This window comes from Lontra canadensis, unplaced genomic scaffold (assembly GCF_010015895.1).
Source record: "Lontra canadensis isolate GAN:19392208 unplaced genomic scaffold, GSC_riverotter_1.0 scaffold21, whole genome shotgun sequence".
Lineage (NCBI taxonomy): Eukaryota > Metazoa > Chordata > Mammalia > Carnivora > Mustelidae > Lontra > Lontra canadensis.
This window is the reverse complement of record NW_022631015.1, coordinates 17,955,178-17,982,338: the sequence shown is the minus strand read 5'-3', so window position 1 is coordinate 17,982,338 and position 27,161 is coordinate 17,955,178.

The following is a 27,161-nucleotide window of genomic DNA, read 5'->3' as shown; positions in this document are numbered from 1 at the left end:
CTGCTTCACCTTGTGCTTTTACTTTATAGAGGAGGCTTCTTTCTTTAAAACTCAGGAGCCAAACTCTCCTAACTTCAGACTTTTCTGGGGCTTCCTTACCTGTCTCAGCCTTCATAGAATTGAAGAGAGTTAGGGCCTCGCTGTGGATGAGGCTTTGGCTTAAAGGATGCTGTGTCTGCTTTGTCTTCTGTCCAGACCACTCAAACTTTCTCTGTATCAGCTTTCTTATCATTCATGTGTTCACGGGCGTGGCACTTCTCCTTTCCTTCAAGAACTTTTCCTTATGTTCACAACTTGACTAACTGACACAAGAGGCTGAGCTTTCAGCCTGTCCCAGCTTTCCACATGTCCCCCTCCCTAAGATTAATCATTTCTAGCTTTCGATTTAGAGAGACCTGGGACTCTTCCTTTCACTTGAACACTTAGAGGCTATTGTAGGATGATTAATTGCCTAGTTTCAATACTGTTGTGTCTCAGAGAGCAGGGGAGGGAAAGAGAAAGGGAGAATAGTCAGTCAGTGGAGCTGTCAGAACATACACATTTATCAATTAATGTTGCCATCTTACGTGGGTTTGGTTCTAGGATGCCAAAATAATTATAATAGTAACTTGAAAGATCAAGGTCAGGGAGCCTGGGTGGCTCAGCTGGTTAAGTGCCTGCCTTCGGCTCAGGTCATGATCTCAGGGTCCTGGGATTGAGCCCTAGGTTGGGCTCCATGCTCTGTAGGGAGCCTGCTTTCCCCTCTGCCTCTGCCTCTATCTCTCTCTCTCCTGAATAAATAAATAAAATCTTAAAAAAAAAAAGAAAGATAAAAAAAAATAATAAAAAAAAGAAAGATCAAAGTCACTGATCACTAATCACCATAACAAATGTAATAATAACAAAAAAGTTTGAAATGTTGGAAGAATTAACAGAATGCTACAGAGACATGAATAGAGCAAATGCTGATAGAAAAATGGCACCAGTAGACTTGCTGGATGCAAGGTTGCCACAAACATTCCGTTTGTAAAAAAAAAAATACAATATCTATGAAATACTATAAAGCAAAGCACAATAAAATGAGGTGTGCCTGTACTGTACTTGGTCATTGTTTCCTTTTCTTCTCCATCGTGGTTCTGTTGAATTGTTCAAGATTTCTTTGTTCTGTTTTTTCCTGTATTGGTTTAAAGCTATACTTTGAGTTTCTATCCTCTGTATTTACCCACAGATTTTTAATACCCATAAATACACGTTAGAGTTTCTAATAAGGTCTGTTGTTACTCAGTTACTTTCTACCCCCCTCAGGAAGTTAAGAATGTTGGAATGTTTTTTATTCTGTGGTCTACTCACTAACCACCAGCCACCTCAAAAAAAACAAAAAACAAAAAACCACCATAACCCATGCTATCATCTGATTTTTAATTTCAACTAATTATTAAAATAATTTTATTTATTATCACTATTCAGCTATTACTAATATACCTTACTGCTTATATATTGCTTGCCATTTTTAAAAATCTAAGTTGTTCCTTCTGTGTTTACTTCTTTTCTTGTTAGAACAGTTTACTTCTGTGAGAGTTTATAGGTAGTAGAATTCTAAGCGTTTAAACATATTAAAATGGGTTTATTTAACATTTGAGGTTTTCTTGTGCACTGAGTTCCAGGTTCAAAGTTATTTTCTCTCAGGATTTAGAAATATTTTTCAGTGCTTTCTTGCAGTCTGTGGTACTGATAAGCAATCCAACGCCAGTGTGATTCTTATTTTTGAGCATAATCTTTCTTTTCTCTCTGGTAGATTTTGTAATTTTGTTTGTTTATTTAGAGAACATGAGAGGGGGTGGTGCTGAGGGAGAAAGAGAATCTTAAGCAGGCTCCACGCCCAGCTCTCAGGACCCTGACATCATGACCTGATCAGAAATCAAGAGTTGGATGCTTAACCAACTGAGCCACCCAGGCACTCCTTTTTTTCTCTTTATAGTTATGTTTGTGCTATGGCATTCTGTGTGAAGTTTTACATTTGTTTTCCTTCCTGGCTCTTATTGAGCCCTGACAACCCAAGGACTCATGTTTTTTCCCAACTAGTTCCGGCAAACAGTTGGCTTCCCCCTGCCCCAGTATTGCCTATCTTTCATGCTTTCTCTTATTTGCTTCTAGAAATATCATTATAGATAGATCCAGTTTGGGGTTTCTATTCCAAATGTTTTAAATTTTCTTATACCTTTTCATCTTTTTTTTTTTTTCTCTTTTGTGCTGGGATTTAAAATAATTCTTCAGTCCAATCTTCTGCTGACTAATATACTCTCTGGTTGTTAAGACTATGTACTGAGGTTTTAAAGATTTGGATACACAAAATTGGGTTTGTTTTAATCCTAGGTTCATGAACACATTAACATCATTGCTTTAGCCAGTATCTTTTTTTTTTTTTTTTTTTTTAAGTAGGCTCCATGCCCCATATGGAGCCCAGTGCAGGGCTAGAGCTCAGCACGCTGAGATCAAGAGTCAGACACTTAACTAACTGAGCCACAGAGGTGCCCTATAGCCAGTATCATTTTTAATTAATTTATTTAGAATTTATTTTCACAGTACAGTGGATACCCATGAATAAGCCAGCGAAGTAAGTCATTAACAGAAACTTATGCAATAACTTACATATGTCTCTATGTTCCTTTTTTTATCTTGTCTCTATGTCTCTAACTCCACTGTTTTAACTTTTGTGTTTATTTTTCATTTGCTTTTTAAAAGTTTTTATGACGCACAGAGATCTATGCTTAAAATAAATGGTTTATTTTTACATATTATTATACGTTATGAAAAGGGTGCTTGTATATGAAATCTGGGACTTCCTTTTCATTCATGCTTAAGATTCTGAGATTTGTTGACATTGTTGATGTATAATATTTTATTATATGTACATAACCACTACTTATATATCTGTTCTTGGTTTGGTGGCATTCACATTGTTTTTATTGTAAAAATTAAAAAAAAAACACCTCTATTCAGAGTGAATTGAATAGGAAGGGTTTTAATATAAGGAATTAGGGGCTTACACCTTTGTTTGAAGGACTTGAGAAGAGAAGGTCCGAGAGACTCCAGCTGACTTTCAGGAAATCTTGAGGTGCAGGGAAGCCTTTCCCAATGATCTCAGCCCCACACACTAGTGAACTGGGCTGTTTTCAGCAGAAGGACCAGAAGTCCTGACAAAACCCTGCTTCTGTTCCCTTCCAATGTTCCCCTCTTTGATTACTGCCACTTTGGGAAGCCAAAGGCTTCTCTTTCTTTTTGGACTTTCTAATTTCACAGAAGTGGTTCATAAAGGTATCATCTAACCCAGAATTCTGTTGGCAAGACATCTGGGAAGTAGAATTCCTAAGTTGCCTCCTTTCTATGTAGAAAGTATAGAAGAGATGGGGATAATACTAAGTTGACCACAGAGAATCTATTGCAACATGTATAAAAGTTTCTCTTGAACAGAAGTGGAAATGCTAGGTCGTAGGTTATATGAGTTTTCAAAATGACCAGATATTGAATACTATTCTTCCCCAATTTACATTTTCACCAGAATATATGACATTCTATTATTGATCCACATTTCCCCTACCATTTCGTATCACTGACCTTCTTAATTTTTGTCATTCAAATGGATATGAACCAATATCTTATTATGGTCTTATTTTGTATTTTCCTAGTTACTAATGAGGCTGAGCATTCTTTCTTATTTCCTTCTTCTTTTTTTAAGATTTTATTTATTTATTTGACAGACAGGGATCACAAGTAGGCAAAGAGGCAGGCAGAGAGAGAAGGGGAAGCAGGCTCCCTGCTGAGCAGAGAGCCCAATGTAGGGCTCGATCCCAGGACCCTGGGATCATGACCTGAGCCAAAGGCAGAGGCTTTAACCCACTGAGCCACACAGGCACCCTCTTTCTTATTTCCATATGTTTTATTTCTCATCCTTTGCCTCTCCCGTGAAGTGCCCAATTGATTATATCTTTAAATTTTTCTTCTGTTGTGTTTTCTTACGTTACTAATTTTTAAGACATTGTTAAATATTCATTATTAACATAGGACTTGTGTCTTCTAATAATGGCAAAGTATCTTGTATTCACCTAATCCTCCTGCTGCTACAATTATAAACTTGTTAGAAAGCACTGGGAAAACAGCCATCAACTGGGTAAGTAAGAAAGTAACTGCAGTGGGGAGACCCACATTCATCTGACTTCTCTTCCCAAGGCATTCATGTCCATTCACACAACAAAAACAGGATAGAGCTCAGGAAGAAATCAATGGTCTTAATAAGATCAGAAATCAGAGGTCAGAATTAGGCATTGTCAACACTCACTGGAAATTGATGGAGTAAATCCCAGAAAAGAAGGAGCCACCCGTGGGGAGATCCCAAATCTGCATGTGAACTTCTACCAAGTTCTTGGCCAGCTTCTGGGTTGCAGGAACACAGGGTAAGATTCAGAATGACTGACATCAGCAGCAGCAGGAAGGCTGAGTGACAGAGGAGCCCTCGGGGTTGGTGGCTGTTCATAGGGAGGGAGAAAGAATTTAGAGTTAAAATCCTTTCAGACTCAAGGTGCTTGATCTACAACTTGAAATTTTCAGTGAATCCTCAAAGGACTCTAAAAGATACAGATAAAACCAAAATAGATCTGCTCCAACAAAGCCTAAAGCCAAGTCTGCAAGACCAAGGTGAGTTGCCAGTGATTTCATGGTCTACTTGCAAAACCTTAGCAGTTTTAGAGAAAGAAAATAGAATACAAAATTTCTGCAAATACATCATTCAGAATATTTAGTATACAGTAGAAATTACTAAGCAGAGAGAGAAAGAACCCACATTTTAGAAATAGCAGACAAAATAACCATGCTAAATATTTTACAAATATACGGGAAAAAGTGGCTACAGTAGGTGAGGTGACAGAGGTTTTCGGGAGAGATCCAGAATCTCTAAAAAGAACCAAAAGGAAGTTCTAGAATTGAAAAATACAACATCTAAAAACAAAAATTCCCTAGGTGGGATTAACATCAGAAGAGACATTACAGGAGAAAGGATTCATGCAATGAAAAGAGGCAAATGGAAATGATGCAAACAGCAGTGCAGAGACAATAATTAATTGTGTTAATGGCCTACAGGACAGTATGAAAAAAATCTAAAATTAGGGTAAATGGAGTCCCAGAAAAAGAAGAATCTGAAAAATAATGGCTGGCAGTCTACCATATTTGACTTAAAAAATCATCCCATGGATTTGAGAATCTCATCATATCCGAGCAGGGTGAAGGACAGAGAAAAACAATGCTATGCCATTATAAGAAGCTGCTAAAAATTAAAATAAAAGATAAGGAAATAATAATTTATTAGCCCATTTTGACATATACTGTCATATTTTATCCCGGCTTATTGGCTCCTTTCTCACTTTGTTTATGGTGGTTTTTTTTCCTCCTAGAATTTTTTTTCGCTTTAATGCATTAAATTTGTCAAGTTTTTCCTCTTACTGCCTTTGGATTTTGAGGCATAGCTATAAAGTCTTTTTGCACTCCAAGATTAAAGGATTCCTCTGTGCTTTTCTCTAGTACCTGTGTACCTCATTTTATATATTAAGTATATATTTATATTTCTAAGGTAATTAGAGCCTAATCTTGCATACTGTATGAGATATGGGTCTCATTTTATTTTTGGCCCAAATGACTCTCCACTTGTCAAAGAACCATTTCTAAGTAACTTCATTTTTATCCTCAGTGATGTGAGATGCCATCTTCTATCATATTCTAAATTTCCATATATATTTGGGTATATTTCTGGACTTGTATTTTTATTCCACTGATTTATTTGCCTACTTATGTGCCAGCACCGTGCTGTTTAGTTGTGGTCTTTCAAGTATGTTTTAATATCTGGCAGGGCTAGTTCTTTCTCATATTTTTTCTTTTCTTATTTATCTAATAAAGATAAATAAAGGTAGTTTACTTCTTTACAAGTACTTTTACCACCAATTGCTTTATCTTGTTGTATCATGTTTATGAGACTTCTAGTAAAATGTCCAATAGTACCAGACATAGTGAACATCACTGTCTTGTTCCTCATCCACTGTTTTCCTATTCAATGAGATTCTGGCTTTAGGACTTAAGTATTTCTATCTGTATTTCTATTCTTATATTGTTTTATTATGAAAAATCTCTCAGTTCTTATTGAGTGTTTTGATAATAAATAAGTATTAAATTTGGTCAAAGTTTTTGTCAGCATCTCTGGAGATAATCGTATGTTTCCCTTCTTATATTTATTGATATGATAAATGATATTAACATATTTTATAATATTAACCAGCTTATATTCCAGGTAAAAAAAATTACTATCTTAAAATAATACTGGCTTCTATGTGTTAATATTTTCTTGTAGTGTACATTCATTGATAGTTATTCATGCTATTGGTCTTTGGTTTTCATTTTTGCACAGTCTTTATGTGGTTTATTGATTTGTATCATACTTCCTTAAAAAAAAGAATTTGGGATTTTTCCTTTCTTTTCAGTACTCTTGAATTATTCCTGCAGCATCAGGATTATCTGATGTTTGAAGATTTCGTAGAGTACCTCTCTGAAACCATCTAGGTCTGGTGCTTTGGGATGATAGTTCCCTCTAATTTTCTCTGTTTTTTTCATGGAAATTATCTGAGTTTTGTTTTTCTTTCCCTCACTCTGCCTTTGCTTGCAGCAAAGCCTTGTGGCTAGGGACGGTAGAGAGGTACTATGAAAAACAGCACACTGAGATTTGGTGAATTTTCTTTTTATATTCTCAGCTAATTTGCAGTGTTAGCATTCTCTGTCTTCAGGTGATGGTATGATGGTTAATTTAATGTGTCAAATTGCCTGGACCATGGTGTACCCAGATATCTGGTAAGCAGTATTCTAGGTGTTTCTGTGGGTATGTTTTTAGAAGAGATTAACATTTAAGTTTATAGACTGATTAAAGCAGATTTTTCTTTCTACTGTGGGTGGGCCACATCAAATCAGTTGAGTGCATGACTAGAATCAAAAAGCACACCCTCTTCCAAGTAAGAGAAAATTCTTTCCTGTCTGATGGCCTATGAACCAGGGCATCAGCTCTCCCCTTTCCCTCACCCCACCTGAAATGCAAACCAGTGACAAAAAACTTTGCTGAATTGTATTCTAGTGTTTTGTAGAAGGTAGAATTTTCAAGAGATGAATTGGATATTTAGCTGAGATTTCTAAGTAATACGTTACAGGTGGGGACTGGATCTGCCTCACTGCTTATATTCAGATATGAGGGAAGTAGGGTAAACTGAAGGCATTGTTAAGAAAAAGGGAACCAGAACTTGGAGATTTGGAAAACCCTCAGCTTATCCATATTGCAAAACATTGAGAAAGCGTGTTCTGAACAACCACTGGATAAGGAGATTAGTAAGGGTGTGAACAATGAATTTAATCAGCCATCTCAGAAAAAGACAGAAATAGAGATGTGATTTTCCAGCAGAAACACTGCCCACTTGTACAGAAAGGGACAGAAAAGTGGTATGTAATGAAAGAAGGCTGCCAGGCTTCTTAGATGCTGCAGTAGAGCCATCCCACTGCAAACATGTGTCATCCTTCACTTCAAAGGTGCTTCAGACATCATCAGGGCAGCCATTCCCACCACTGGCCCAGAGGGCAAGGCTAGATTTTCTGTTTCATTGGATTGGGGCTCTTCCTTTTCAGACACCAGGATGCCACTGCCCGGGGCCATCCTCATAGAGCCTGGGTGTGATGGTGTCATCCCAGCGGGCATGGAGGGCAGATCATCAAATCAAAGAGGATTATTCTTGAGCCTTTCAATCCAAGGGAAATCTACCTTGCTAGGTTTTGTTTCTTCTTCCCAACTCTCTCTTTTGGAATGCGAATGTCCTGCCATTGGAGTTTGGGGGCACATGACCTGTCCCGTCTCACAAGCTCATGGCTGGAGAGGAGTTTTGCCTCAGGATGAATCCGACGTCCAGTCTTACCCATATCTGATTTAAATATTTAGATGATACTTTGAACTTTAGACTTTAAAATTGATGCTGGAATGAATTAAAACTTTTGGGACTATTGGGATAGAACAAATGTATTTTGCATGTGAGAAGGACATGAATTTGGGGAGACACTGGGATAGAATATTATAAACTGAATAGATAGGTTCTCCCTAATTTGTACATGAAGCCCTCACCCATATGTGGTTGTATTTGAAGTAAAGAAGTCATCAAGGTTAAGTGAGCTCCTACTGATGGGGCCCTGACACCATAGGATTCATGTCCTTAGATGAAGAAATACCAGAGAGCTATTTGTCTCTCTTCACGTGCATGCTCAGAGGATGTGAGGACAAAGCAGCTGTCTGCAAGCCAGGAAGAGAGCTGTGACCCAAAACAGAGACCCGTCAGACCTTGATCGTGGACTTTCAGCCTCCAAAAGTAGGAGATACGCATTTCTATTGTTTGAGCGACCTCTCTGTGGTATTTTGCTATGGCTGCAGGAGCAAACAGATATACATGCAAGGACACAACTTTGTGTAGACATTTCCTAGTTATATAGTTGTTTTATTACATAGTGGGAAGGAAACTGGGGAGGTCAATTACTGTACAGCTGCTGTTGTCTTTAGCTATGGAAGAGCTAACACATTTATTAAATCCACTGTGCCTGGTTTCTTTTTAAAAAATGATAAATAGGTGCACCTGGGTGGCTCAGTGGGTTAAGCCTCTGCCTTTGGCTCAGGTCATGATCCTAGGGTCCTGGGATCAAGCCCCACATCGGGCTCTCTGCTCAGCGGGGAGCCTGCTTCCTCCTCTCTTTCTCTGCCTGCCTCTCTGCCTACTTGTGATCTCTCTCTGTCAAATAAATAAATAAAATCTTTTAAAAAATGTTTAAATAAATGCTAAATATAGCCCATTTTGTTATCCTGATTCCTGAAATATTTGAACTTTTTCAATGTTTTTCTTCTGCTGTTTTTCTTTTCACTTGCCGTTTTTGGATTTAATTATTTTTTATATTTTCTTTTTTAAAAATTCCCTTCCTCAACCTTTTTTTTCTGTTCTTCAAATGTATACATTCCACTTTTAATCCCTTATTGATGACCATTGAATTTTTATCATGCCTCTCTAATAGATCAAAATCTAAACATAAAAATACCTTTTATCTTCATCCTAAACAGGATATGATCTTATCTTTTCTTTGTCTTTGGAGGCTTCTAGTTTTACCAAGTTATGTGTTAAGGAATTTCTCTTGATTTATCCTCTTTGGGGCAAATTGTTCCTACTACATCTGTGGATCCATACTTTTCTGAGAGATTAGATGCTATCTTTCCTCCATTTTCCTCAGGGGGCTATGAGTAGACTCACGTTGGTCCTTATCATTCTATGCTCTAACATCTCCTAACCTTTCATCTATCTATCTATTCATCTGTCCATCTATCTATATTTTTTGTAGCTTTATCTCTCAGGTTGCCAGCTCTCTCTTTAATGCATAAAACTGCTGTGTCTCTCATCCACCAAATTTTTTATTTCTGTAAATACATTTTTCATTCCTGGAAGACTTTTCTTCTAAATCTTTCCTTCTGTTGCCAATAATTTCTTGGTGAATGCAAATTATGTAGAATATATGTTAAATTATATATCAAATTTATATCAAATATTTCTTGTTTATACTTACTGTTGCTAATAGTAGTGGTTTTGATGATTTTGCTTGTGAGTTAATTCCTTAGTCTTCATTGGGGTGAGTCCTTCAGGACTGACACATGGATTACATCCAGTGTGATTCTCTTTTTTCTCAGACCTGAGTTTAGTCCATTTGGTAGACTTCATTGTTGCTATAGTCAACTATTCCTATTAATTTCTACCTGCCCCATTTTTCTTTTCTCTTCCCATTTTTGGATTGATATGTTTTTTAAAGATTTTTTATTTATTAGAGAGAGAGAGAGAGAGAGAGCGAGCGCGCATGGGGGGAGGGGCTGAGGGAGAGGGGAGAAAAGAATCTAAAGGAGAATCCCTGCTGAGCGCAGAGCTGACTCGGGGTTTGATCTCATGACCCTGAGATCATGACTTGAGCCAAAATCAAGAATCAGGTGCCCTGAACTGAATTTTTTTTTTTTTAACTTTTTTAGACATACTATCTGTCTTTACTCACTATCTCCCTAGATAGGAAATACACATACTTTAAAGAGATTCTTTTCAGGTTGTTTCATAATTTCTGTTTTTTCAGGTCTAAATTCTTCCATAAGTAGATCTTGTTTTCTTTACTTCATGTGTTAGATTTATAGATGCTTAGTTGATGTTTTGCTGCTATGTTTTTATTCTCTAAGCATGACTTTTTCCTTGCCCATTACAACCTCCTTATAAAACCACCTTGTAGGAGCATTAACCTAAATCTTGAGAAGTTCAAGTTTTATGTGACTCTTAGTTTGAGGTCAAGTTTTAAACAACTAGTCAGTATGTTGGATAAAATCTGCCCTGCAAACACACACACGCACAGACACACATTATATATATGCATATACAGCACCAAAATCTTGTGAAAGCATTGACCTCTTTCTACCACTGTAGCTTCCTGTTTGTTTACTATTTTGAAGTATGTCTTTCTAATTCAGGGAAATTCTCATTTTTGGTTTTTAAAAATAAATATGTATTTAATCATTTTCTTTACCTCTTTTCTATCTCTTCACGAGTTTGAGAGGAAGGGGGAGAGGAGAGATTTCATGCTCTGCTTAACTTACTATCTTAAACACAAAGCCCACTTCAGATTTCCTAGGTCATTTCAGATGTCCTGAGAAAAAGTTGACCTGTGTGTTATCAATAGTTCTTTGTCTTTTTAAAATTATATTTATTTATTTATTTATTTACTTAGTTATTTATTTTAAATAGGCTCCATGTCCAGCACAGGGCCCAGTGTGGGACTTGAACTCACAACCCCACAATCAAGACCTAAGCTGAGGTTGAGTTGGCCAGTTAACCAACACAGCCACTCCAGCGCTCCTGTTTTCTTTGTGTGTGTTTTTTTTTTTTTTTCTTTTTAAGATTTGAGAGAGATAGCACAAGATCAGGGTGAGGGGCAGAGGGAGAAGCAGATATCCCACTGAGCAGGGAGCCCAATGCGGGCTTCAATCCTGGGACTCCAGGATCATGAGCTGAGCCAATGGAAGACACTTAACTGACTAAACCACCCAAGTGTCCCATTTTGTTTTTTGTTTTTTGTGTTTTTTTTGTTTGTTTGTTTTTTGTTCTGTTTTGTTTTGTTTTTAAATTAGAAGTCCCCTCCACCTTTTTTGGCATTTGTTGACATGGTCTCATTTGCCAAAGCATTTTCTCGTATTGATATAAATAATAAGGTACAGTTTAGTAAGTAAAGCCATTGTAAGTCTTCATAATTAATTCTATATTTGGAGAGGAACACTAGCTGATAAAATTTGAAGACTGCTGTGTGCTAACAAAGATGTCACAACTTTTCAGTATAAACATCGTGATTCCTGCTTGGTTGTTGATTCCATTTATGTTACTTAAACTCTTGAACACTGACCCTGGTGTCATTGTAAAATGGACTTTACATCATCCTATGACTCCTCCAACATTTTTCATCTTAAACCGACAGGAGATGGTAAAATAATTTTATCCCAGCTGCCATTTGTGTCTGATTAAATGCCAGAAGCCTGGAACATGCCGATTCAAGGACCTCTGTCCCAATTATTTTGTGATAGAATGAAATCCCCTCAGCATGGGCTTCCTCTAGAAGTAGAATGAATACCATCAAATTCTTCAGTGGACCCCTCCACACGTTTTCATGTCCTTCACATAGATAATGAAAACCATACAGACCCCTGTGGAGTGCCACTTCTCTTCTCTTCCTTCTTTACCTGAAGACGCCTTTCTATGAATTTAAGCTCTGAATAGGAACCTCCGGTTCACTAAGTAGCCACCTCATAGTCGTGCATTATTCCAACTGTGCAAGCAACAGCTGCGAACGAGAGAAATGCATCTCATCATAGAGCTTATGGAGCTCAATATGTTAGTTCTGTTTATTCAAAAGACCACCTGTGTTTCTGGGGAAATTGGAGAAGTTCCAAAGGAGAATGAAGACACAGCAGACAGTAATGAAACCTTCCTAGTTGTAAGGCGAAGCATCATAGTTTTGGGTTAAAAACAATGTGACAGTCCTGTGGGAAACTTGATTTCTAATATCTGTAGCAGAGCATTTGGGGTTGGAATATTAATTAGCCAGTAGATGGCTGAAATGCCCAGCTCCCTTTCCTCACATACAGATGGGACATGGAATCACACAACCACTGAAGGAGAAAACTTACACTGCTGTTTGTCCATTTTTTTTTAAAGCTGTGGCTTCCATGTTTACATTAACATTTATGGAGGTTGTTTTATTGACCCTATAGATATATAGATATAGATATATTCATCCTTATTTATCCATCTATATATATATCTTTTTCTTATCTCTTATTTCTCTTGAATAGATAATTCCTCTGTCTCCTTTAAGTTGTTGAGGGAAATTGAGTTACCTGGCAGCTCTTCAGCAGACTTTCCCCATCAGTAATTTTGCTGTCACCATGATGATTCCTGACGTAAGAGGAGAACATTAGAGAGAAATGTTGAGTAGTGAATGAATGATTCAACAATGCATTGTGATATCTGGCATTCTTATAATATAAGCTGCTGAAGAAGGGCAAGTGCAGAATTTGCCTGACAGGATTACCTCAATTGAGTAGCGCCTCAGGATAGGAAAAATGGAGGTAGCTTCTTCTGCTTTCCCAGCTGTGTCCATGACAGACTGAGTTTGGAAGATACAGTGCCACGATCACACAGAAGATGCTCTGGAGAATAGTGTGGTGATTGTTGGTGGATCTTTCTCCAACTTTCTCCTGTTTCCTTCAAAGCTCTACAGCAGGGATGCCTGGGTGGCTCAGTTGGTTAAGCCGCTGCCTTCAGCTCAGGTCTTGATCCCAGGGTCCTGGGATGGAGTCCTGCATCGGGCTCCTTTCTCAGCAGGGAGCCTGCTTCTCTCTCCACCTCTGCCTGCTTGTGCATTCTCTCTCTCTCTCTCTCTCACACACACACACACACACACACACACAAATAAATAAATAAATAAACAAAGCTCTACAGCAATCCTGAGGGCATCCCTTCACCCCTTCAATACCTTTGCATCCACCCTAGTGAGCCCTGCATTGTGGGAACCTTCTCCACATTGTGTGTTTACATCTCCTCCAAGTGCAACTTGGGCTCCCCAGAGCAGCTTGAGGTTACTCTGCATGAGAGAAAACAGGTACTTGGGACTGAGTGGATTTGCAAGTTTCTCCTTTTGAGTACCTGCAGAACATTCTTCATCCTGGTTTGCATAGCTTCATGATGAAAGCCCAGATACATGGTAGGGAAGAGAAAACCTTCCAAATAATGGGACGTGCTCTCCGCTCAAGTTCTTTATTTCTTTGCACATCTTCTTTGGCATTTCTTGCAGGACTCATGGACTCTCTTCTTTTTGCTGTTGTTGTTTTAATGAGGTTTGGTAAAGGTTCAGGTTCTGAAAGGAGGCATTAGATATAAATGTGTTTTCTTCCCGGCTACTTTTTGCCAAAAGCCAGCAGAACATCAAAGAAAACAGAAGACAGCCTCAGCAGAATATTGTAATGGAAGGCAGAGGGCAAACATACACAGGATTAGAGCATAAGATAGGAAAAAAGTGTGAAAAATGCATGGGCAAGGCAAAGCTCTCAGTTCTTGAAATGTGTTATACATATGTGTGTGTGTGTGTATACATATATATATATATTTTTCTTTCCCCTCCTTTCCCCCTGTACTTGCAATATGAAATTCTTGATGCTGCCAGAGACGGGATCTGCCACACAATGAGTATTTGTGTGGATTGCATTCTGGGCCAGGGCGGCTGAGCACTCTAGTTGTGGCTAGTTAATTGGTAGTGGAAAGGAAATGCCTAGACTTGCCAAGGAGAAATTTCCCAACTGTTCCTTTTGCAGCTGGTCTACCTGAGAGTGGGTTTACAAGGCAAGATCTGGGGTATGGGGCAGCCCCGATTACGTGGTCCCACCACTGAAACCCCACTCCACCAAGCACTCTATGCCTGTTTCAGGAAATAAAATTCCCTTCGCTATTTTCTCTCTTTTGTCTTTACCAGAGTAACAGTGTGAGTCACTGAAAAATTAATTGGGGGTCCTACCCATTTTGCTGCCCTATACCCTTTCATAAAGAGAATAAGAAGATAAATTTCTCTCCCTTTTAAGCAAAAGTAACATAAACAGTATTACTTGAAGGGTGGTCCAGGGGACCAGCAGCATTAGCACCACCCAAGAGCTTGTTAGAAATGTGTATTCTTAGGCCCTACCTCAGGCCTACTGAGTCAGAATCCCTGAGATGAAGACCAGCAATCTGTGTTCTAAAAATTCTCTAAGTGAGTATTATGAACACTGAAGTGTGAGAAGGAGTGGGGAGAGAGGAGATAACCTTTGTGTTTTGAGCCCATCCAGATAGAGCTTTCTGGATTATTCTCAGAGAGAAGAGGGCACTTGGCAAATGGTGCCCATTGGCATGGAATGCCCCAGTAGGTGACAGGACCTCTGAGGAGAGGCTGTGGGGATGCAGGGAGACTGATCACCAGATGCGTGGCCTTGAGAGCGGCAGCGAGGATCCTGGTTTATGAGTTTGGCTGGAAAATGCAGACACTGCCACCAGAGCCATCCAAGTATTGGCATGCCACATGAGCTTGGGCAGTAAGCATCTTTGGGGAGACCATCATCAAGAATAGAAAGCTGGAGATCCCTCCCCATGGTTCCTGGACTGTGTTAGCCTGGGGTTCTCAGATAATCCTAGGAAAGTGGGAATAACAGATGGGATTTTCTTCTAATTTTGGCTTGTATGGAACAAACACAATTTAGTTCACTTTCAAAAACAAATAGAAGGTACACTTGAGTATACCATAAAACCATTTGTAGGCTTAACTGTAGGAAGAAATGGTATGCAAGAAAGCATGTCAAATATGGGAATGTCTTTTTTCTCCCATTTTTAGTAAAAATGGGGCATTCTTCTATCTGACATTCTCTGAGAACTGCCCTATTGGGGTATTTAGTAAATTCTTTCTGGTTAAACAAGCAGACAAAAAGGAAAACATATATTGTCCTTATTTGTTTCTACATGAAAATTGTTTTTGAAAGCACTTGTGGACAATAAAAGAAAATGAAAATGACATGGCTGATTGGTTTGCAGCTGACCTGCAGAAATCCATATGTGTTGTAGTAAAAAGAGGGCAGGGCTTGGAGACTTGGCTTTGACTCCCAGCTCTGCCACTTACTAGCTATGTGACCTCAGACAAGGCTATCTCCGGTTTCCGGGGTCTGGTTTCATCCCAACCTTGTAAGGCTTCATTTTATTGAGATTCACATAGTTCACTCTTTCTCATTATAGAGGTTCTGCTTAGATAACATCTGCCAAGAGTGGGCCTCCTTGACCTCCATATTTAAAATACTCTCCATTCCCAATGCCATTGTATCATTCTGTTCTACTCAATTTCCTTCTCAGTGTTCATCTGCGTAGTATGTTATTTATGCAATGACTTGCTGATAGTCTGGTGCCCCCTAGAAAGTAAGCTCTATGAGGACAGGAACTCTTTGTATCTTGCTCACCCGTGACCAGAGGAGTGCTTGGCAACAGGAGGCGCCCATACGTATTTGCCATATGAATGACCTGTAAGATGGTTACAACAGCCTAGACCTGGTGCTTGTGTAGGAATTAGGTCACCTAATCTAGGAGGGCGCACATTCGTGTCACTGCAGAGGTCACCCTGCAACGTGGTGAAGAACTTCGGCTTTGAAGTTAGACCCGGGGTTGAGAGCTGGTTCTCCTGTTGACCAGTAACAGTAAACTGGAGCAGGTTAGTTTACTTCTGTTGGCCTGTTTCTTGTCTGTAAAATGGGCTAGTAACATCTCCTCATGGGCCTGACATGAAAATTCAATAAAACAGTATCTACGAAGGCTTGAAGTGCATAAACATGTAGGAAGGAGTAGCTGGGTGAGGGAGTAAATGGGTGAAGCTCAGGAAAGCATTTTGGAAAATGCTTTATAATGAGATGATAAATTAGATTATTATAATTCTATAAAATAATGAAATAATAACATTTTATAAACTTATAGCAATATAAAATGTTATTATTCATATGATAAATAATAAGCCCCAGAAAGCCTCTTCTATGAGGTCCTCATGCTCTTGTCCCACTGGCAGAGAAACCCAGCCAGTGCAGTCGCAAGGGTTACCGCGTCGTGTGCTGGGAAACACGGAAGGTCCACGCCTTTCCCGGCTTCGTTGTCTTGGGAAAACGTTGTTACAACCCATGTCACATGGGGTAAGGTGCACAAACCTCAGACTCTGGAGTTCATGTCAAGGAACCGTTCTTCTGGTTCTAGTTCTGTCACTAATCAGCTTTGTAATTCTGGCAAGGAATATCCTCCCGATTCCAGGTTATTTATCTTCAGAATGAGAATGAAGGCATAGAAATAGACGATCGTGAAGGCTTTTCTCAGTTGTGAACATGCCATTAACTTATTTCGTTTCTTACAGCTCATCTAGAATGATTTTTGATTTCCTGGGCTCCCTTCTAACCATAGTGTGGATGTGGGTTCCTACCCATGGGTACCCTGCCCAATCCTCACACATCCTGAAATCCCCAGCACACCTCAGGTCTTTATTCCTTCTGCATGACTTTTATTAAGCTGTCTTATTGAGGCTGCACGTGGGAGGGGCGCCTGGGTGGCTCGGTCGGTTGAGCCTCGAACTCTTGATTTTGGCTCAGGTCATGATCTCGGGGTGAGATCGAGCCCCTGGTGGGCTCTGCACTGGGTGAGGAAACTGTTTGAGATTCTCCCTCTCCCTTTCCCTCTGCTCATCCCCTGCCCCTGCCCACTTTCGTGTGCAGGCTTTCTCTCCAAACAAACAAACAAACAAACAAAGAAGTTGTGCATTGAAAGTAGTGAAGCTGTTATCATTCCATTTCCAGTTTTACTAATACTAGGAGGACGTTGAAATATTGACATTGTTAGGAAGACAAAGAGGGGTTTTCCCTTTTTTCTTTTGTTATATGAAGTTTTATTCCATGAGAAAAAGATATTTAAATATATAAAATATAAAACATAAAAATACAATATTTGTATTTTTAAATATAAATTTATAAATTTACATATAAATAAAATATAAGTATATATTTATATTTATACAAATATAATTATAAGTATATATAATTATATAATTATATATATAATTATATAAATAATTATATAAATATATATAAATAATTATATATAATTATATATATATAATTATAAATATACAAATATAGTACATTTGTGTATGTACTATACAAGTAAAATATATAAATATAAAGTTTATAAGTAAAATATATATAAATATTAAATATATAAACATACAAATTTTGTAAAAGGAATCGTAGGAACTAGGAAGTCAGAACGGGAGACGTTGCCTAAATGGACTTCGAATCAACCCTTAAGTTTCTTTCAAATGCTTCCGTACTATCTCAGTGGGAATAAAAGGAAATTAAGAGTGCCTGTAACATGTCTTATAAAAGAAGTTTTTGAAAAGGAGGAATTTTGAAAAGATCTCCTTAAGCTCCCCATCTGCCTGACTATTTTCAACTCAGAACACAAAGTGCTCTGCATGGAAGGCTTCCGGGCTGACCACAAGCTCTTCTGGCAACGGATAGAGAAATCCTGTGGAATCCAGGTCCTGCGGGGGCTTCTGGAATGGACCTCTGGCCCTTCTAGGCTGCAAGTCTCAGCTCCTGGTTTGGCTGATGCCCTCCCCTGAGGACACCAGCTTTACTCCTGAGCCATAACAATACCAAGGTCCTCCATGGCTTTGTGGAAACAGAGAAGTTACTTCCTTGAATTGATTTTTCCCCTCCACTCCTCCAGCTCAATCACTGCCTGAATCACATAAACGTATTTATTACTCCAGAGCACAATCCCAATATTCGTACAAAAGGATCCCTGATTTATTATTTATGTAATCCTACCTTCCCACTGACATCAAAATTTCTGATCTTTCATTTGTCTTTCCATTTGCATCAAAAGTTATTATATATATTTTTCTCCCCCCACCACCAGAATCTTGAGTTTATGATCATAAGAGGTTGCAGAGGGGGGAAACACTTCAAAAGCAGGTTGATGAAGTGATTGTATCTGTAAAGAACCAGCATAATGTTCCATGTCGCATGGTTACCCAGTGTTAATGTGTGTACTGATGAGCACCAAGGTGATAGAGGTCCTTTTTTAAAATGAGATAGGAGACTCAATAGAGCATTTTAATGCAGCCTCATCTCACTCATCTCAATTATTAGGGCTACATTCACTACTGTTTTTAAAAATGTGCATGCAAATGGCATCATTAGTCTATAATTAATGCTGCTTGTCCCTGGGAGCTCTGCAGTGGCCTCTGGGCGATGTGAAGGACACTGTCTGTGCTGGCTGCCCTGTGTTCTCACTACTGTTATTTACTGTGTGCGGTGAGTGTGGGCATTACATGGACTTCTGTTCCCTGTCAGGCTTCAGTGCTCCCTTCCAGTGAGCACGCAATAAAGGCAAATTTAAAGGAATCCTAGTGTTCCAAAGAGGTCAAAATAAGTGCTCAGAGAGCATTTTACACTTTTCTTGTGCACATCGGATGCCTTGCTAAGTGCCTTCCTGCATGGAATTGAATCAGGGCTGTTGTCCATTTTGGGGAGGAAAGTGTCCATCCACAAACAAAAGCTCACACTTATTAGCATATGATTTTGCATATGATTCACATGTTAATGGTCTGATGTCAAAACACGCAGTTATCTACCTGTCCCTGTTCCTTCCCCTCCATTGTCAGGACAGGCTGATTAGTCTTATTAAAATTAACTCTTGGGTTTCTCCAGCCTCAATGGCAGCAAAATGAAAAGCTGCCAGATGATGACAGAAGAGGTTGTTAGATTCTACTGCTCTGATTCTACCGGGAGATCTGTCACGTTGTTGGGAACAAGCTTAAGTGAAGAAGTCAGGTGCGCGGATGAAATTCTCAGTGTGTGTGATGGGAGATTGATTGTTCTTTATCTTGGTCTCCAAGCCCAGAAAACTTTTTCCTTCTCATAGCCCCGAAGCTCCAAACAACAACTATTTGAATGTTCTGTTACTTATCCCCTCCAAATGGACTTATTTTAAACAAAAAAACAAATAAGTCTGTGATCCAATATATGAGAGGTGCTCGTATTTCTATGCAGCTAAATATTTCAGATGCTTAGGAATGAAAAGAAATGAAAGGAAGTACATATCAAGTAGGAAAATTTAATGAAGTGCGTATTTGTCCAAGGATGGCATCCTAGACATCATTTTGATGGGGAGAATGAAGGTTTTTTAGCAAAAGGTATTTTCTCCAAATTAGTAGCAGAGAGAGACACTGCATCTGGAAATACTTGCTAATAAGGGTGAGATGTTTGATTTCAGAGTCCAATTAACTCAGAAGTATGACTGTAGCTCTCTGGTCTCGTTAGATATTGTACATGCAACCCCCCCCCCCCATACACACACACTCCTCTCTGATCATTTACAGAATTATTTAGGGAAAATGGCAATGTTTGTATACTATTGCTAAGAGATTTAAGGTTATTGTTATCTAAGCGCTCTGTGAGAAACAGGAGGAGATATAATGAAATCCCTGCCCTCAATTCAACTATGATCTAGCCAGGAAGACAAGTCAAATTCCTATGAAAATGTAACTAAAATTTTACAGACCACACATGCATAAGAGTCAAAGGAAGGAAGTAATGGTGTTAGGGAGGTTCTTCATGGGTCTCAGGAGACAACAAAGACAATTATATTATCATTCATTTGTCCATTTACTCTGCTAATATTTTAAGGGTCTAGGTATTAGGCACTATGCCTGGTGCTGGTTATGAAGCACTGAGTGGGGCACAGTTCCTGTTTCCTGATTCAATAATAAGTAATAAATCCTCTAATTTGTGTAGTATGGAAGGGTTTATGGAACTCTTCTTGTATTTGATATTTAACTGTATAATCAACACAACCTTAAGATGATGATATTTATTACCCTTATTTTTGATGAAAATATTTTCAGAGAGGGAAATGAAGGTGTAAAGCCCCACAGAAATCAGGTGACTGAGGCAGATTTGAACTCTCCTATTCTGATTTCAGGTCCTTCACTATCTCCAAGTATACAAAGTAGAATAATCTAACTGGAATGAAGCTTTCATGTATAGGAAAAGTAAGAAAGGTACTTAGAAAATTTGCTAACACAAAGACTACACAAACTTTTCAAGAGTAGGCTAAGAAATTTGACAAAGGGAACCAGTAAATTTTGAATGAAGAAACCTTAGTAAAGAGAGTAATACCTTAATAAACATGAATTCTATGATGGTACACAGAGCTAGGGCAGGATGTAGAAATTGTTGGCAAAACATTAGCCACAATCCCACCACAAAGTAACAACACAGTTTACCCTAACATTGATTGAGCAGAGCTGGCCTTCATGGCTAGAGGCTGTCAGAGAATGGGGAAAAGGAACAAAGATGAGAATGCTTATTGAAAAATAATTGGAATATTGATGACTGCTTGGATATGAAATTAGGGAAAATGGTAAGAATAAAATCAGTGTCCACTATACACAAGTAAGTTCAAAATGAATTAAAGAAATAAATTGAGACTTGAAGCCATAAAAATCCTAGAAGAAAGCATAGGCAATAACTTTGACGTCAGTCATAGAAACTTCTTTCTGGATATGCCTCCTGAGAAACAAAAGCAAAAGTAAATTATTGGGACTACTTCAAAATAAAAAGCTTCTACACAGTGAAGGAAGTAATCAATAAAACTAAAAGACAACTAATGGGATGGGAGAAGATATTTGCAAATGGCATATCTGATAAAGGGTTAGTTTCTAAAATATGTAAAGAACTTAAAAAACTCACACCCCAAAAACAAATAATCCAATTTATAAATGGGCAGAAGACATGAACAGACATTTCTCCAAAGAAGACATACAGATGACCAAAAGACACATGAAAAGATGTTCAACATCACTCATCATCACGAAAATGCAAATCAAAACTACAATAAAATATCACTTCACAACCTGTCAGAGTGGCTAAAATCAAAAACACAAGAAACAGCAAGTGTTGGCAAGGATGTGGAGGAAAAGGATTTCCGTGGCACTTATGCACTGTTGATGGGAAGGCAAACTGGTACAGTCAATGTGGAGAATAGTATGGAGGCTCCTCATAAGGTTAGAAAGAGAACTCTCTTATGATCCAGCAATCACTCTACTGGGTATTTACTCAAAGACTGCAAAAACACTAATTCAAAGGGATGTATGCATCACTATGTTTCGGGCAGCATTATTTACAATAGCCCAGGTATGGAATCAGCCCAAGTGTCCATCAACTGATGAATGGATAAAGAAGAGGTGATATGTACATATGCAATGGAATATTATCAGCCATAAAAAAGAATGACATCTTGCCATTTGCAACAATATACAGAGCTAGAGTATTATGCTAAGTGAAATAAGTCAGTCAGAGAAAAACAAATACCATACGATTTCACTCATGTGGAATTTCAGAGACCCTAACAAGAAAAGGGGCATAAAAATGAGAGAGACAAATCAAGAAACAGGTTCATAACTATAGAGAACAAACTGATGGTGGCCAGAGGGGAGGGGCATGGGGGATGGATGAAACAGGTGATGGAAATTAAGGAGTGCCCTTGTCTTGATGAGCACTGAGTGTTGTATGGAAGTACTAAGTTACTATATTGTACACCTGAAGCTAATATTACACTGTTCACTAACTGGAATTAAAATAAAAACTTAAAAAAATAAAGTCAATGTCTAAATTTTGAACTTGAGTAGTTGAGAATCATAGTTGTCCTACTGTAAAAAAGGAAAAAGAAGGAGCACTTGGCAGGAATCTTATCTCAGGGTAGATGATATGTTTAGTCTTGGAGTGTGGAAAAGGAAATGATATTGTAATTCTCAATAGATAACTCACAGTTGTCAGCTGATGTTGAAGCCTGGGGTTCAGAGGAGAGGATTAGAAATATAGATTTGGGAAACTTGTTCAGAGAGAGCATAATTCCCACAGTGGAAACCTTTCTGCTAGGTGAGATCCATAGGAAATGTGGACAGTGAAATGAAGAGAGAGCTGAGGACTGAATGAACATTGTCCAATCAACCTGGCTTTTTGATGAATAATTTTCCTTTTTTGGATTGATCCTCAGTCTTTCAGAAATGCCAGCTTAGCTAATGTTATGCCTCTGCATGTTTCAAGTAGCTAATGAATATAGTCCTGGACAAAGGGGTCATCATAAGCAATATCATTTCTCCTGGGTCATCTGGGATTTATCTCTGGGCCAAAAGCTGTTAAGTGCTGATTTAAGAGCCTGGAGGTAGAATCAGGATACGCCCTAATAATAGATAGGGTGAGTGTGTTATAATAAGAATTCACATTTGATCTTGTCCCTGGTTCCTGTCACAGATCTCCTAAAATGTTTGAAATCTTCTGCGTGATAACAGTGTTTTTTGTGTGCTAATGAGATCCCTCCTGGCTGGGACCCGTAGATAGCTTCTGGATGAGGACTGGTTACCAGAAAGACCACGCTGTGATTAGAAATTTGGGTAGTTTAGCATCTAACCTGCCGATGTTTGGGGAGAAGAGAGGGCTGAAGATTGAATTCAGTTACCAATGACCAATGATTTAATTAATCATGCTCCATAATGAAACTTCCATAAAAACTCTTGAACAATGGAGTTTGGAGAGGTTGGTTGATGAAGACATCAGTAAAAAAGTGGGGTAGATGTTGTGTCTGAAGAGGGCATGGAATTTCTGTGCCCTCCCTCATCCCCATACTTGCCAAGGGCATCTCTTCCTTTTGCCTCTTCCAGGGTTGAATACTTTATAATAAATCAGTAATAGTAAGTAAAACCCTTCTGTGAATTCTGTGAGTCACTCTATTGAATAATCAAAGCCGAAAGGGAAGTGGTGAGAACCCCTGGTTTTTGGTCAGTCTGGCAGAATGATAGTAGCCTGGGCACCCCACTGCTACTTGTGTCTGAGGTGGGAGCTGTCTTATGAGACTGAACTTTACCTATGAGGTCTGATGGTCACCCCAGGAAGTGTTGAAATTGAATTGAATTGTTGGACACCCAGCTAGTGAGAGACTCAAAGCATTAATTGGTGTTTTGTAAAGATACCATGTATCTGGTGTCTGGGGCCAGGGCTGGGTGGGTAGCTTCTAGAGTCCTGGAGAGAGCAGAGCTGATCAGTAATATTCACCAGTTCCAGGAATTCACCATTCTTGGCTCTCTGTCCTGACCAATGGAAGTGTTTATCTGGCTTTTAGTCATGAGTGTCACCTTTGTCAACAATATGCAGTGTTGTAGGGAATTCACATAGAATGATGATTAGAACATCACACACACAAAAAGGTCTCTGATAATGGGTTCTAGTAAAATGTGTGGTGGCAGAGCCCATTCTGAGGAAAAGGAACAATAATGTAGTTTGAGGATATAGAGACCAGATGGACCCATCACTTGTCTGAAAAGCACTGACAAAGAAGAAAGGATTTCCATGGCCCAATGGTCTGGGGGCATCCTCGATTCAGCCAGGGGTTACTTGGGTCTCCTCCACAGGGAGTCCGGTCATCCTGCCTCAAGCATATGGTTGAGAGCAATATCGATTGTTAAGAAATGACTTGATCAAGCATGGGAGATAAATCATAATTAGAGATTGTAGTAGGTATGGAGGAGACCAGGAAGGTGTGCCAAGATGTTTAAAAAACTAGAAAAAAAAAAAAAGAAAAAGAAAAAAGAAAAAAAAAAGAAATATTTTTAACTTGTAAGTGGTAGACATCATTTCCAACCCACAGGATTTGTGTACAGGTGGGAAGGGCATAGAGATTGTCCAAATGAACCTGCTTATTTTACGAGAAAGCTGAAATGGCTCTTCTGGATCTCAGGCTAGTTACCAGCAGGGCAGGGACAGAGCCTGGACCCTCAGTCCCACACTTTTATCCTTCTCCTTCTCCCCACTGCCTTCCCAATTTTGTGTGTGGCCACCATACTGCAGGCCTATCTTCCCAATCTTGCCATCCCTCTGCTTTCTGCCATGGTGTTTCCTATGCTGGTCCTACTCTTTCTCTTCTCTGTGTTGTGCGCTATCCTTCCCTTGAGATTGATTACGAATGTCCTGTTCCCCATGAAGATTTCCTTGAAGACCCTCCTACAGCTCTCTCTCCTGCTGAGGTCTCACAGCTCACTGACTCATGCTTGTTTTGTCCTTATTTATGGGCTGTTCTGAATGTCTGGCCAGACAGAGAACTCTGTCGCAAGGGATGTGCCTTATACACATTTACATTATCCACACAATCTACTGCATCTTTCCAATTAATCTTTGTTTCCTTTTTCCTAAAGATTTTATTTATTTATTTGAGAGAGAGAGAGAGATGCACAAGCTGGGGAGAGAGGCAGATGGAGAGGGAGAAGCAGACTCCCTGTCGAGCAGGGAGCCTGACATGAGGCTGCATCCTAGGACCCTGAGATCATGACCTGAGCTGAAGGAAGACACCCAACCATCTGAGCCACCCAGGTGTCCCACTAAGAGTCTGCATGGGTCAGGAATTGAACCCGGGCCTCCTGCGTGACAGGAGAGAATTCTACCACTGAGCCACTAAGTCTGCGCTTCGATTTCTATATATATATATTTTTTCCTCATGATGTTTTTGGTCTAACTGGACTGAAGGTTTTAGCACCAGTGAACTGGAGGGAACTGTTTCCTCCTTTGTGCGCGTCTTCCTGAATCACTGCCCACGTAGATCTGTGTTACAGAAAATAAAACACATGTGGGCAATGATAACAAGAAGTGAAGAATAAATACCAATAGTTGGAATTGAAGACTGAAGTTAATTTAAAACTCAATTATCAGGGACTTCTTCAAGACAGAGGGTGTGACTTAAGTTAATAAACTTCTCATAACAGGCATTCCTGAAATGGAAAGGCTTTTTCTCACACTGAACATACTTTATTGACCCTTCTGTGGGCTGTATTCATAGTCAGAACTAAAAAATCCAGTGGGCTTAATTCCCAGGAGTGTCTCAACACTGGAAACGGCCTTTTGTGGAGGAAGAACAAAGCTACTAATCTGATTGGTTTTAGGAGCACGGGGAAGGCCCTCTCCCCACCCATTCCCTCCAACCCTGAAATAACAGTTCTCACCGGACAAATACAAATAGTACTGGGGCACCTGGGTGGCTCAGGCCATTGAGCGCCTGATTCTTGGTTTCAGCTCAGTTCATGATCTCAGGGTTGTGAGATCGAGCCCCACATCTGCTTCAGATTCTCTCCCTCTGCCCTTCCCCTGGCTTGTGTGTGCTCTCTCTCTTTCTCTCATTCATCAATCAATCAATCTTAAACAGATAATAATAATAATAATGGGAATAATATTAAAAAGTTTTAATAGTGTCAAAAGACCTAAAACTTTACATAGAAAATGATAGAGAAAATTTACATTACATACCCCTCTGAGAGGTAATACATTGACTTAAGTTAAAGCTACTTTAAGAGAGAGCGTGAGAGAAGACACAAAGGAGCTCTGTAATTTGAAAGGTGGTAGGGGAGGAAGAAGCCTGAGCTACAGTAGATGGGCTGGACAGGGCTGCTGAAAGATCCAGAGAAAATTCAACACACTTGACACCCTTGCCCTCCTTACTGAGGTCCATCGAGGATGACAGAAGGATTCTTGGTCTTCAACTCTCACTTCCAAGTTTCTTACAAAAAGTAAATAAATCTGCTTCATAGAACCTGGCTCTTTGTAGAACCAAGCCCAGTGATTTTACAATCATTGATTTCTAGGCTTGGAAAATTTTCCCCAATACAAGTCCGGATCTTGAGACTGTGGTCTGATTTTCAACCATGAGAGTAAAAACAGATTTTCCTATTCTTAAAGTTAATTTCTGGATTACTTGACTAAGTCACTTTAAAGTGAGGCACTGAGTAATCTCTTAAAGAGAGAAGTAACAAAGACTCCCTTTTTTTTTTTTTTTAAATATTTCCTGAGTCAGTAAAGGATTTAAAATCCCAGTGTAAATCCAAAGATAATGTAGATACCCAGGGACTGGAAAGGTAAGAAGGATGCCCCATTCTCACATCTTCCTCCGTGGTAAATTGCTTCATTATAATACTCCACTGAGGTGAGCACAAATTTGAAGTTTAACCATCTTCAGATAGCAGGAGGCAATGCAAGGCTCAGATACAGGGGCCATGTGGAAAGGAACGCAGAACCACCCCAGAGCTCCTAAGAGCATCAGCTGTCTCTGTTCACAAATTTCGTGACATGAGAACAATCTTGACTAATGTTGACCATTTTTTTTTAAACGTCTGTGAAGCTACAATCCTTCTGGGACTAGACCATGCCATCTCTCTGACCTGACAAGCTCAAAGAGGTTGTCCAGGAAGATCCCTCATATTAATGCCTTCATAAGAATTAGGTTCTTAAAAAAAAAAGTTCAGTTCTTTTAAAAAAATGTTCCAACTTGTCTTTCTTTTATCTTTTCCTTCTAGCAAGTGTCTTTGGTCATAGTTTGAATTACAGTTGCATAGGTTTTATTTTGTTTTTTTCAAAATAATTAGAACCTTCTATTTCCTTCTCTGACTGGGCTTCCCACATTTTGTCTGTCCCCTCGCAAAGAACCACTTGGAGGAGCATTGTCTTGGGGCTTCCTCCCCTTCTCTGCCTTGTCCCAGACACATCTGTGGGCACTCCGTCCTTTAAACCTGCCCACTAACCAAGCCTTCCCCTGGAGGAGTTATCCCCCTCCAACTCCACATTCTTCCTCGGTGGTTGACTATGACGGGGAAAATAGGCGTACGAAGCATTTTGCATTCTCTGGATGTACCACACAGTAATTCTGCTGTCTGAAAACTCTGTAATGTCAATAATTGATGCACTTGAGAAGTGGTAATTAAATTAGTTAATTATGCTGGTAAAATTACATGCAATTATGTGACTGCAGGGTATGTTTAGTAAATTAGGCTTTCCCATACTCAGTACATATTGTGGTGCCAATTTTGTTCCTTGATGATTAGGTAGCTTTTGATACTTCTTAATTGATTTAATACCTGGA